A 12,355-nucleotide genomic window follows, 5' to 3' on the forward strand; every position below is an offset into this window, starting at 1 on the left:
AACATCAGATCTATTATTTCTCACAAAATGTTTTCCCTCTTGCTGCCAAATCTTACTACCTTTATGTGAGTAACAATCATAGACTCCTATTTTTTCTGCCTTTTTCATTCTTCAACAAATATTTTAAAATATATCTTATGTTCTTGGCCCTTTGATAGGTGGTAGGGAAACTACCTCTTCCTAATGGTATGTCGTAGACAAGGATATAGGTCTTAAATGCTGTCATTGAGATAAGACTTATTGCAGGAAACCTAATCTGGATTTCAGGAGTTTGGAGAGTCTTCCTTGGGAAAGTAACACCTAAGCTGAGACCTCAAGATAAATTAAGCGTATGCCAGAGAAAAAAAGGGAAAGGGGCAGGAGGAATGAAGGAGATACTTAATTCAGATGGAAATTTTTTTCAGTGATGGCAGTTGTGTAAGTGACAAGTGTGGAGAGGCATGCTAGGGCCAGATCTCAAAGGCCATGTGTTAAGTCAGTAGCATTTTGAAAGTTCCTGTGAAGCTATTAAACTGTTTTACCAGGACAATGGCATCATTTCAGAATTGCACAATAGAATTGTGTTCATCTTAAGAGCACTCTGAAAGTAGAAAAAGTGACAGTTGCTCAGTTGTGTCTGACTCTTTGCGACCCATGGACTGTAGCCCACCAGGCTCCTCTGTCTGTAGAATTCTCCAGGCAAGAATAGAGGAATGGGTAGCCATTCCCTTCTCCAGGGAATCTTCCCCATCCAGGGATTGAACCCTGGTCTCCTGTATTGCATGCAGATTCTTTACTTTCTGAGATATCAGGGAAGCCACTTTGATTGACCACCAAAAACTATTAGAAGTAATAGATGAATTCAGTAGAGTTGTAGGATACAAAATTAATATGCAGAAACTTGTTGCATTTTTATATGCTAATAAACTATGAGAAAGAAATGCAGGAAATAGTCCCATTTACAATTGCATCAAGAAGAAAATTACCTAGGAATAAATTAAACCAAAGAATTGAAAGATCTGTACTTTTGAAAACTATAAGACAAAGACAAAAGAATTTGAAAACAACACAAACAAATGAAATGAGATATGATGCTCATGGACTGGAAGAATCAATATCCTTAAAATGTCTATACTACGCAAAGCAATCTACAGATTCAATGCAGTTCCTTTCAAAATTTGCATAGCTTTTTTCACAGAACTAGAACACAATGCTAACATTTGTATTGAACCACAGATGGCCCCAAATAGCCAAAGCAATTTTGAAAAAGAAAAAGCTGAAAGTATCACACTCTTAGACTTGAAACTATAGCATGCTACAAAGTTCTAGTAATCAAAATTATGGTACTGGCACAAAAGTGTACACATAGAATGATAGGGTAGAATAGTACAGAAATAAACCCATGCTCTTATGGTCAATTGATCTATGACAAAGGAGGCTAAAGTATATAATCAGGGAAAGATAGTCTCTTCAATAAATGGTGTTGGGAAAATAGGGCAGCTATCTGAGAAAGAATGAAACTGGATCACTTCTTACACCATATATAAAATAAACTCAAAATGGAATAAAGTCTTAAAAGTAAGGCCTGAAACTGTTAAGCTCCTAGAAGAAAACTAGGCAGTAACTTTTTGACACCAGTCTTAGCAGTCCTCTCAGGCAAGGGAAACAGAAGCAAATAAACAAATGGGACTGTATCAAAGTAAAAAACTTGAACAGTGAAGGAAATCACCAACAGATCAAAAAGATAATCATGGAATGGGAGAAGATAGTTGCAAATGATATATCTGACAAGCAGTCAATGTCCAAAATAAATATACACTACAGTATCAAAAACCTAAACAACTCCATTAAAAAATCAGAGGACCTGAGTAGACATTTTTCCGGAGAAGACAAATATATGGTCAAAAAGCACATGAAAATGTGCTCAACATCACTATGGGGGGGATGCAAATCAAAACCACAATGGGATACCTCATACTTGTCAGACTGGCTGTTTTCTAAAAGACAAGAAACAGTGGTGGTGAGGATGTGGGGGAAAGAGAACCCTCGTGCACTGTTGGTGGGAGTGTAACTTGGTTCAGCCACTGTGGAAAACTGTTGGTGCTGCTGCTGCTGCTGCTAAGTCACTTCAGTCGTGTCTGACTCTGTGCGACCCCATAGACGGCAGCCCACCAGGCTCCCCTGTCCCTGGGATTCTCCAGGCAAGAACGCTGGAGTGGGTTGCCATTTCCTTCTCCAATGCATGAAAGTGAAAAGTGAAAGTGAAGTCTGTCAGTCGTGTCCGACTCTTAGCAACCCCATGGACTGCAGCCTACCAGGCTCCTCCGTCCATGGGATTTTCCAGGCTGTTGAGGGTCCTCAAAAAAAGCTAAAAATAGAACTGCTGTATATGATCCAGCAATTCCACTAGTAGGTATTTACCTGGAGAAAATACAGACTTGAAAAGATATTTGTATCCCTATGATCATTTGTATCCCTATGTTCATAAGCCATGCAGATGTAATGTGCATATAGGGAATATTGTAAATAATATTGTAACAACTTTATATGGTAATAGATGGTAACTGGTTTTATTTTGATTATTTCATAATGAACAAAAATACTGAATCATTATGTTGTACACTTGAAACTAATAGTTTATTTATCTATTTTAATTATAATTCAATGGAAAGTGTTTAGAGACTGACTTTTAACTGAAAGTGGAGTAGGGAAATGGAGGAAGAAAAAAAACAAGAGAGGGAGAGAGTCTAACCCTTAAGTAATCTCAAATGTTCTTTTAGATTACTCTTCCTGGGAACTCCCTGGTGGTCCAGGGGTTAGGAATTCTGCCTTCCAATGTGAGGGATGTGTGTTCGATCCCTCATCTTGGAACTAAGATCTCATCTGTCCCTGGCATAAAGCCCCTGCATGACTCAACTAGAGAAAGCCTGCATGCAGTGAAGACTCAGTGCAGCCAGAAAAAGAAAAAAAGATAATCTTCCTAACTTCTTTTAATTTCCTGTTTTAACTAGTTTATCCTATCATCTGTTAGATAAAATCCAAACTGATTACACGGCTTTCTACACCTACCCTCTAGCCTTATCTCCTCCCTTTTTGGCCCTGTCTTGTATCTGACATGACTGAGCGACTGAACTGAACTGAACTGTATGCCTCAACTTCATTTCCTCTAGCCAGACTGATCTACTTGCTATGCCTCCAAACATTTCATATTCACCTTACATGTAAATATTCATACTGCCTTCTATTTCTGGAATGATGCCTGGAATAATGTTTTCTCTTTTTTCAACTTTTCAAATCCTGCCTATCTCTCAAAACCCAATTCAAATTTTGTCTTCCTCTTACATCAACCAAAAATGATGACTTTCTTTTTTTTCTTCTTTTATTGCTGATAGGGCTGTTTTACAGTTTCAGTATTTAATTACACACTGCTTTTTATTGTCACCTAACATGATTGCAGGTTCAGTTCAGTTCAGTCACTCACTCATGTCCGACTCTTTGTGACCCCATGAACCACAGCCGGAGAAGGCAATGGCACCCCACTCCAGTACTCTTGCCTGGAAAATCCCACGGACGGAGGAGCCTGGTAGGCTGCAGTCCCCTTTCACTTTTCACTTCATGCATTGGAGAAGGAAATGGCAACCCACTCCAGTGTTCTTGACTGGAGAATCCCAGGGATGGTGGAGCCTGGTGGGCTGCCGTCTATGGGGTCGCACAGAGTCGGACACGACTGAAGCGACTTAGCAGAACCACAGCCTCCCTGTCCATCACCAACTCCCAGAGTCTACCCAAACCCATGTTCATGGAGTTGGTGATGCCATCCAACCATCTCATCCTCTGTCGTCCCCTTCTCCTCCCGCCTTCAATCTTCCTCAGCATCAGGGTCTTTTCAAATGAGTCAGCTCTTCGCATCAGGTGGCCAAAGTATTGGAGTTTCAGCTTCAACATCAGTCCTTCCGATGATCACCCAGGACTGATCTCCCTTAGGCTGGATTGGTTGGATCTCCTTGCAGTCCAATGGACTCTCAAGAGTCTTCTCCAACACCACAGTTCAAAAGCATCAATTCTTCGGCTCTCAGCTTTCTTTATAGTCCAACTCTCACATCCATACATGACCACAGGAAAAACCATAGCCTTGACTAGATGGACCTTTGTTGACAAAGTAATGTCTCTGCTTTTTAATATGCTATCTAGGTTGGTCATAACTTTCCTTCCAAGGAGTAAGCGTCTTTTAATTTCATGGCTGCAATCACCATCTGCAGTGATTTTGGAGCCCAGAAAAATAAAGTCAGCCATTGTTTCCACTGTTTCCCCATCTTATTTGCCATGAAGTGATGGGACTGGATGCTATGATCTTAGTTTTCTGAATGATTGCAGGTACCAGAGGGCAATTCTGAGCTTTATAGTTGCCTGAATCTTTCACAGCTTCAAACAATTCTTAGTATACTCAATAAATACTTACTCAAATCAGTAAGTGAAAAACTGTTTGTTTTTTTTTTTAAATGGGTGAGATAGCATGTTTGAAAATTACACACATTCTTTAATAACTAACTGATAAGCCCCAGAACACCTAACCAATTCTATCTAGCAAAATTGACATTAAAATTTTTGTTTTACAAAAGAAAAAAAAAGAGAAATGAAAGGCCAGGGATATGGTAATGAAACCACCTTATTTTCCTGAACTAATTCTATTCAAAATATTCTGTTCAGTTAAAAGATAATGAATCTTTGGACTTTCTGTGGAAGTTTCTAAAGAAGCCAGTTGCTATGGGGATTGAGAAGACAAAATATTTAAAAATATGATCAAATTTATGCATATGAAGCTACCAAGTCTAAACCTGGGAGACATTTATTTGATGGAGAGGTTTCACAGAGGGAAAAAGAATGTGGGAATGAATTGTTGGGGGAACATGTTATGGTGGTAGAAGTCAAGACACAGTTAAGATGGGTGTTTATTTTCTTCACGGGAAAATTGTGTGTTTACTAATAATAAGGAAGAACAAAAGAAAAGTTAAAACAGATGGCTGGAGAGACTAAATGGTTTTCTCTTTACCTATGACAAGTTCTTACTCATGAAAAAAATTATACAAGTCAAAGCCAGTAGTTGAAAAGGAGGCTGCTGGGACTTTGAACCAAGCCAAATCAGTGGCTTTCACTGTTTTATATCCCTCTGTCACTCTTAAGAATATGAGTCCCACACTGCAAAAATAAAAAGCCCATTGTTTTTCTTACAAAGAAAGTTATGTTTGTAGCTATTGTTATTTTATTTACTATCTGTAGTAAGTTTTACAGACATTAAAATGCATTTTTGCCTTTTGGAGAAATGTTTCCTGTTACAACTTTACAAACGAAACAATTCCCACCCCCGCCTCCCACCCGCTTTCCTAGATGATTTTTACCTGTTTGCTCTGAGTATGCCTGAAAAAGTGATGGCAAATGCATTCAGCCTTGTACACTCACCAGATGGTGTAGGTTGATGGAGAGTAAAATTTTCATTCTGAGTCTTTCTCTGGTATTCTTGCCATAGTTGGAAATTCCTGGCCTAGAGGACGTGGACAAGCCAGGGCAGGGTTTTTCATGACAGAAGTGAACTATTAAAGAAATGAAGGTGTTCTTTTTTCAGTTCCTGAAAAGAGAATCAGCAATGATGTTTTGTGATAAAGAGGAAAATAATTGAATTAGATATTAGATTCCTCTGATTAAAAACTATCTAGTTTTCAAATTAGTGTTATAAAAGTAATACATTTTATTGTAACCAATACAAAAATATACAAATGCTCTAAGTAGAGAAATGAAAACCTTACCTGCTTCGTTCCCCGAACTCCCACTCCTCACAGGCAACTTCTGTGAAATCCTTTGGCTTTGAAAGTTCGAAATAGAAACATACTCTCTAAATAAACTTTATGTCTGTTAAATAGTTTTAACTTTAAGAAAGATATCTGTTTCTGATAGTAAGAAGGCATTGCAAAGTGGTATAATCTCTTTTGTCTTTGGCGGCTGTGCCTGTGAGTGTTTGTTTTGTTCTGTTTTTCTGTATTATGAGAAGGTTTGGCCATGACTTACTACCACCATTGGGTGGCAGCCTAAATTGCAACCTCTTAAGAAATCATCCTCATTGGGTTCTGTGAAATTCATCTGAGAAATTAAAACTTTGCACAGATGTTTTTAAAGGAAGAGTTGAATAAAATTTTCCTCTTATTCTGAGAGAGAGAGAATGCAGCTGAGCAAAGGAAATAACTAATGACCAGATACCTGGGAGAAAATCTTCTCTTCCAATAAGTCATTTGCTCCTGCACCATCTACTCTCAACAGTTTAAGAGCTACTGAACCCTCTTAACCCTGTGAGGATCAAATGAGATAACACGTGAAAACACCTTACCAAATGTACAAAACTGTGCAGATGTGAAAGATGATTATCATTATAGTGTGGATGCGGGTTGCTTTCATAGCTAGTTTTATTGGCGTGATTGCTTTTTAAATGAAGTCATCTGTGTGAATTAAACAGAATTCACAGATCTGCAAAAACTATTGCACATATTTATTTTATTTGAAGTCACTTAAACCCAGATCTAAGTAAAACCTCATCATACTTCTGGGATGGCAGGAATTAAATCTAAATATTTGTGTAGTACTCTCCTGTCCCAAACATTGTGCAAAAATTCAGGTTCTTGAGTGAGTGAAAGTTGCTCAGTCACGTCTGACTCTTTGCGACCCATGGACTGTAAATTCTCCAGGCCAGAAGGGGATCTTCCCAACCCAGGTCTCCCACATTGCAGTTGGATTCTTTACCAGCTGAACCACAAGGGAAGCCCAAGAATTCTGGAGAGTGTAGCCTATCCCTTCTCTAGGGGATCTTCCCCAACCAGGGGTGGGCTTCCCTGATAGCTCAGTTGGTAAAGAATCTGCCTGCAATGCAGGAGACTCTGGTTCAGGTTCTTAACTGGTGCCAAATCATAGCGAAGATCATCGCTCTTGGAATTGATCATTGGACCTCACTGGAGATGCCATGGTCCAGCTAGCTAGGTCCACTAGACTCTGTTTTACCACTGTTTGTAGTCCATGCTTGGTGTTAGGAATCTTTGAAAGGACCAGGGGGCCAAGCATTCAATCTTTCTGGGTGCACCACACAGACACCCTCTTGTCCTGCCATGTTCTATGTCTCACTAGACCTTCTGAATCCTTCTGACCTCTTTCCAATACTGAGAAAACTTTTCCTTTTACCTTTTGCTGCCTTAGAAGGTACTCTGGCTATCCCATCTGGCGTCAGGCCTCATGGATGTACGGCTTCAGTGAGTGTAGAGTCTCCAAGAGTCAGGAAGAACTGTAGAATCCATGCAGCTTGTGTTCTGTGGACTTTAAGACATTAAGGGGTTGTCTGTCTTCTTGAAACTATTGAGGTGTATGTAGAGAAAAATACAAACCAAAGATTCAAAAAGTATTCTACTCCAGTGACATACCAAGGTCTCCTCTTGGCTTCAGGGCAGGCAGAGCTTTGGTGAGTACACCAGAAAGATAAAAACATTGTGTCTTTTTATCTGGATGAGTAGAGCACACAGCATTATCTTCTTCATTTTTTCTTTTTCTTGCCATACATAGACTAAAGAACTGTTTTTCTATTTTCATCCAGCTGCTCCAGTTTCAATATAAGTTTCAATATAAAAACACTTTGTCTGTCATTAACTCTAAAAAGCAATAATTATAATAGTTTATAATTTACACTTGTCGATAAATACTCCCATAACACTAGTGAATGTTGCTTCTCTGGGCTGGTTATTGTATTTGGATTTTTATAGCAACATTCAGACTATGAGGAAGCTAAGTTTGTTTGTGTTGCTTAGGGGATGAGTGTTGGGAACCATTGGTTTTGTTGATTAAATTACCTAATCAGAAATTAATTACTGTAAGTTAAATTCATAGCTGTTTGGAATTTAGCAGCTAAATTTTAAGGATTGAAAAATGTTAAATTTTTTAATATGGAAAATTTCAAAAATATTTAAAAATACAGAGAAGAGAGTAGTCTAATTAAGACTCATACAGGGACTTCCCTGGTGATCCAGTAGGTGAAAGTCCACCTTGCAATTCAGAGGATGCAGGTTTGATCCTTTGTTGGTAAACTAAGATCTCACATGTCCTGAAAAATAAAAACACTCATATACTCACCAACCAGCTTAATTATTTATTCATAGCCAATCTTGTATTATTTTTGTCCCCTCATTTTCCTTCTCTCTATCCCTCTTTCAGTTATTTTGAAGCCAATCTTAGGTATGATATAATTTATTGGTAAACATTTCAGTGAAAGTGAAAGTCACTCAGTCGTGTCTGACTCTGTGACCCCATGGGTCCGTGGAATTCTCCAGGCTAGAATACTGGAGTGGGTAGCCTTTCCCTTCTCCAGGGGATCTTCCCAACCCAGGGATCAAACCAGGGTCTCCTGCATTGCAGGCAAATTCTTTACCAACTGGGCTATCGGGGAAGCCCAAATATTTCAGTTCAGTTCAGTTCAGTCGCTCAGTTGTGTCCGACTCTTTGCGACCCCATGAATTGCAGCACGCCAGGCCTCCCTGTCCATCACCAACTCCCGGAGTTCACCCACACTCACATCCATTGAGTCAGTGATGCCATCCAGCCATCTCGTCCTCTGTCGTCCCCTTCTCCTCCTGCCCCCAATCCCTCCCAGCATTAGAGTCTTTTCCAGTGAGTCAACTCTTCTCATGAGGTGGCCAAAGTACTGGAGTTTCAGCTTTAGCATCATTCCTTCCAAAGAAATCCCAGGGCTGATCTCCTTCAGGATGGACTGGTTGGATCTCCTTGCAGTCCAAGGGACTCTCAGGAGTCTTCTCCAACACCACAGTTCAAAAGCATCAATTCTTCGGTGCTCAGCCGTCTTCACAGTCCAACTCTCACATCCATACATGACCACAGGAAAAACCATAGCCTTGACTAGACGGACCTTTGTTGGCAAAGTAATGTCTCTGCTTTTGAATATGCTGTCTAGGTTGGTCATAACTTTTCTTCCAAGGAGTAAGTGTCTTTTAATTTCATGGCTGCAGTCACCATCTGCAGTGATTTTGGGGCCCCCCAAAATTAAGTCTGACACTGTCTCCAATGTTTCCTCATCTATTTCCCATGAAGTGATGGGAGTGGATGCCATGATCTTCGTTTTCTGAATGTTCAGTAGATGTCTCTAAATGGTAAAGGACTTAAAAATCAATGTAATTACAAAGCTATCATTGCTCTTAAAAGTTAAACATGATGAAAGAATGCTGCCTCTTTATTTTCATCATTTATTTTTTCTACTTATTTAAAATTTAATATTAAACTTATGTCAACAGCATAAATCTTCATATAGTAACATATACTGAAGGATATCTTGGACATGTTGTTAAGTGAAAGAGCAAATAATAGAGTAATTTTTATAACATGACTCAATTTCTACTTTAAAGGATTATAAATAACCACATCTATTTTTGTTTAAACATGTAAAAGCATAGACACATATATAATACATCAAACCAAGAATAGTTGTTACCTTTAAAGTAAGATAATCACAGTTGGTATTAGAGATAGGTATAGGACTCTTACTTTTAACCTATTTTTTAGTATTTTTTATTTATAAAATATATGTGTATTACTTTTGGAATTAAGTTTTCAAAAAAGAATTCATGAAAGGAATAACTTAAATTATATCAGTATGAGAAATGAGAGACATTTTTAGATCAGGCTATCCTGTCCAGATAGTGTCCCTCAGTTGAATAATCCTTACTCCTGGGTTAATAAGAGTAGCAGTTAGCACATATAGAGGTTGGCTAGGTGCAGACACTTTGACAATTTCTTTCAATCAGATTATTTGTTTCTTACCATAACCCTTTGAAGTGGGTATTCCCATTTCACTTATGAAGAAATATGATCTAGAGCAGTTAAATAACTTGCCAGAGTTTGGAAGAGGCTGACCAGGCTTGGAAATTAGGTGCTGGGACTCCCCTGCCCATGCACTTCACTGATGGTCCCACTTCCCTTGGATCTGAAGGTCTCACAGTTAGAGAATGAGTTTTATTATTTCAATTCATACTTGTTTGACTCTTTTGTTGCTTAGTGTCTATGTTAGCTTTAATTACTTTGTTTTGCAATATTTTACCTTATTTTATTTTACTATAAACTTAATAGCTCAGGCAAAACCAAGTAGTAATTCCTCTCATTTCCCCCCATAGTCTGTAGAATCTGGCTTGGAGGCCTAAAGGGAGAAACAACCTCAAAAGAACATCATGCTTTTCTAATATGAGAAACTTTTAAATGACAGGCAGAAGGTTCGTGTCAAGAGCGGCTTTAAGTGCAGTTATCCAGCCACCTAACTTTTCTTTCTTGCTGAAAATTCTTATAAAACTCTTCTTAATTTATCTGTTCCATAAATGTAGGACAGCAGAATTACAAGTATATGGGAATAGAAGTGCCCAGCACTTTTATTTGGGATTCATTTTACATTATATATGTAAACATGCTAAAACTATCTTTTTAAGAAAGTTGTTATAGATTAGTCCTTGCATACTGTAGCAGATTTATTTTTCACAACTTGACATTGGCATTCACAATGCTTTGGGCTTTCTCAGGGTAAATTGTTGTTGTTGTTCAGGAATAACAAATTAACTTATTATTTAACATAAAAAATGCAGTAGGAAAGCAAAATAGCCTATATAACAAAATACCTACAAACCCACATAGTAGGATACAAAAATTATTTCTGTATTCTGTATATTGTTATATCCTTTACCTACTGGGGATAATTGAGATATTACTGAGTATCCAAAAGAAGGTGAAGGTGAAGTCGCTCAGTCATGTCCAACTCTTTGCAACCCCATGGACTGTAGCCTACCAGGCTTCTCCGTCCATGGGATTCTCCAGTCAAGAATACTGGAGTGGGTTACCATTTCCTTCTCCAAGGGATCTTCCTGACCCAGGGACTGCACCCAGGTCTCCTGCATTGGAGGCAGATGCTCTAACCTCTGAGCCACCAGGGAAACCCTTTTTCCAAAAGAAAACTGTCTCTAAACAAGGAAAACTGATGCTTACAAAAATTTGCTGAAATTATTCAATTAACTTTTTAAAAAGATGAGTGTTTTGAAATTTTTGAAATCCTTTGTACTCCTTTTCTCTGTTCATCCCGTCAGGGAGCAACAGGAGTTCTATAGATTTTAAGAAAATGCCCCTGTCAGTTTTCCAGAACTTAGACCCCATTTACACATAGTGAAAAAGTACAGCATGTACTTCACACACTGAAAGAAGATACTGTCTAATCCTGGTTGTGTTACTGAAATAAAATTTGAGACTTTAATCATTTAGATTTAAAATTTTGCTCTTCAGATAAGCTGAATGGTCACTCTAGCGGGTAGTTCACAGTGCTTGGAGAAATAATTTAATATTAATTCTTCTGCAAATGTATAGCTCTACTCTGTGTCTCTGTCTGGATACTCCAAAGAGGTTATTTTGAGGAATCTTACAAGTACTTGTAATTATGTTTGTTGAGATGTTTTAAAATAATTCAATTCTAATTCCTTTGAAAGTGAAATTTAGGAGGTCCAGACAGAAGGGGGCTTATTGCTCTGAAGGGTGAAGAGTTTTCCACTGCCTAATGTCAGAAAATGTTGTACATGCTTTGGAAGCTTTTAGATAATTTAGAGGCCATATTGTAGAAAACCCAGTTGTGTAACCTTTCCTCTAGGTAGGTCTCACACCCAGCATCTGAGGAAATTCATGAGTTTAGGTCTGATAAGCTGCAACTGTATTTCTCCAAGGAGATGTATTTTTCCTGTGACTTATATGCCATGATTGGCTTTTTAGTTACTTCTTCCTCTGTATTATCTTCCAATTGTCACTAGAAAGTAAGTATCCAGACATGGGTGTTTGGTTTTGTGATAAATGCAACTTTAATATAAAGAGTTTGACAGAGGATGATTCTGTAAGGTTACAGTTTTCGTGATATTTTAAGTGTTAGAGCTAGAAATTTTCTTAAAGATCTCCACCCAACTCTTTATTTAACTCATTAGGAAACGGTGGTTCCAACAAAGTTAAGCAACCAGTGGCAGTTCTGGGACTAGAGAGGTCATACTGAACTATGGTAAGTGTTTTGCCTCTGAAGTTCTGCAGCCTGCCCCTGCTACTTACTAGTTTTGTGGCCTTGTGCCAGCTGGGTCATCTCTCTGTGCCTCACTTTCCACACCTGAAAAAGGGATAGCCATGGTACATAGTTTGTTGGGGTATTATGAAGATTAAATAAATGAATGTGAGTTAAATGCTTAGTGCAGTGCCTGGCACATAGTGAGTACTGAAGACATGCTGTTAGAATTCATGTTTCTTCCCTCACAGTGGATTGCTTTATGGTTGTGCC

Source organism: Bos javanicus, chromosome 18 (genome assembly GCF_032452875.1).
Source record: "Bos javanicus breed banteng chromosome 18, ARS-OSU_banteng_1.0, whole genome shotgun sequence".
NCBI lineage: Eukaryota > Metazoa > Chordata > Mammalia > Artiodactyla > Bovidae > Bos > Bos javanicus.